Here is a 1,742-nt window from a genome sequence, read left to right on the forward strand (position 1 = left end):
ATATAATTCTCTTTACACATTTTTGGATTTGATTTACTAATATTTTGCTGAGGATTTCTGTCTCTATGTTCATGAGAGATTTTAATCTGCAGTTTTCCTGTGATGTCTTTGTCTGGCTTTTGTTATTAGGGTAACTCTGGCCTTATGGAATGAATTAAGAAGTATTCACTCTGCTTCTGTCTTCTGGAAGAGACTGTAGAGAACTGGTAATTTCTTCCTTAAATGTTTGGTAGAAAGTCATCAGTGAAACCATCTGGGATTGGTGCTTTCCATGTGGAATGTTACAATTGGTTCAAGTTATTTAGTAAATACAGGACTGTTCAGGTAGTTTCTTCTTGTGTGAGTTTTTGGCAGATGGTTCCTTTCAAGCAGTTGGTCCATTTCAACTAGGCTGTCAAATTTATGGTTTATAATTTTCAGCTCCTTTCTGCCGGTGGATGCCTCTGAGTAGCATCAGTGAAGTCTCCTCTCCTGCAGTCACCACGTCTAAGTCAGAGTCCCCCAAAGAGCCGGAACAGCTACGGAAGCTCTTTTTCAGGGGTTTGACCTTTGGGACAACTGATGAGAGCCTGAGGAGCCATTCTGAGCAATGGGGACGCTCCCAGACTGTGTGCTGATGACAGATCCAAACACCAAGGGATCAAAGGCTTTGGGTTTGTCACATAGGCCACTGTGGAGGAGGTGGATGCAGCCAGGAATGCAAGGCCACACAAGGTGGATGGAAGAGTTGTGGAACCAAAGAGGGCTGTCTTCAGAGAAGTTTCTCAAAGACGAGGTGCCCACTTAACTGTGAAAAAGATTTTTGTCAGTGGAATTAAAGAAGACACTGAAGAACATCTCCTAAGAGATTATTTTGAACAGTATGGGAAAATTGAAGTGATTGAAAGCGTGACTGACCGAGGCAGTGGCAAAAAGAGAGGCTTCGCTTTTGTAACCTTTGATGACCATGACTCTGTAGACAAGATTGTCGTTCAGAAATACCACACTGTAAATGGCCACAACTGTGAAGTAAGGAAAGCCCTGTCTAAGCAAGAGATGGCTAGTGTTTCATCCAGCCAAAGAGGTCGAGACTCTGGAGGTGCCGCGGAGGTGGTTTTGGTGGGAATGACAACTTTGGCCGTGGAGGAAACCGCAGCGGTCGAGGCGGCTTTGGGGGCAGCCGTGGTGGCGGTGGGGATGGCTGTACGGGATTTGGTAGTGATGGAAGCAGTTCTGGAGGTGGCGGAAGCTACAATGATTTTGGCAATTACAACAATCAATCTTCAAATTTTGGACCCATGAAAGGAGGAAACTTTGGAGGCAGATGCTCTGGCCCCTATGGTGGTGGAGGCCAATACTTTGCCAAACCACGAAACCAAGGTGGCTATGGTGGTTCCAGCAGCAGCAGTAGCTACGGCAGTGGCAGAAGGTTTTAATTGCTGCCAGGAAACAAAGCTTAGCAGGAGAGGAGAGGCAGAGAGGTGACAAGAAAGCTACAGGTTACGACAGATTTGTGAACTCAGCCAGGCACAGTGGTGGCAGGGCCCAGCTGCCATAAAGAAGACACGTTTTAGACAATACTCATGTGAATGGGCAAAAACTCAAGGACTGTATTTGTGACTAATTGTGTAACAGGTTATTGTAGCTTCTGTTCTTTGGAAAGTGTAAAGCATTCCAACGAAAGGTTTTTAATGTAGTTTTTCTTTTTTTGGCACCCATGCTGTTGATTGCTAAATGTAATAGTCTGGTCATGACGCTGAATA

General features: G+C 45.0%; 1 pseudogene; it reads left to right on the forward strand.

Annotated features, from left to right (window-relative positions):
* Positions 1 to 435: 435 nt before the first annotated feature.
* On the forward strand, positions 436 to 1,445 carry LOC129074891 (heterogeneous nuclear ribonucleoprotein A1-like; annotated as a pseudogene).
* Positions 1,446 to 1,742: the final 297 nt, after the last annotated feature.

Source organism: Pteronotus mesoamericanus, unplaced genomic scaffold, assembly GCF_021234165.1.
Source record: "Pteronotus mesoamericanus isolate MK-2021 breed Mesoamerican mustached bat unplaced genomic scaffold, CSHL_Meso_final contig_502, whole genome shotgun sequence".
Classification (NCBI taxonomy): domain Eukaryota; kingdom Metazoa; phylum Chordata; class Mammalia; order Chiroptera; family Mormoopidae; genus Pteronotus; species Pteronotus mesoamericanus.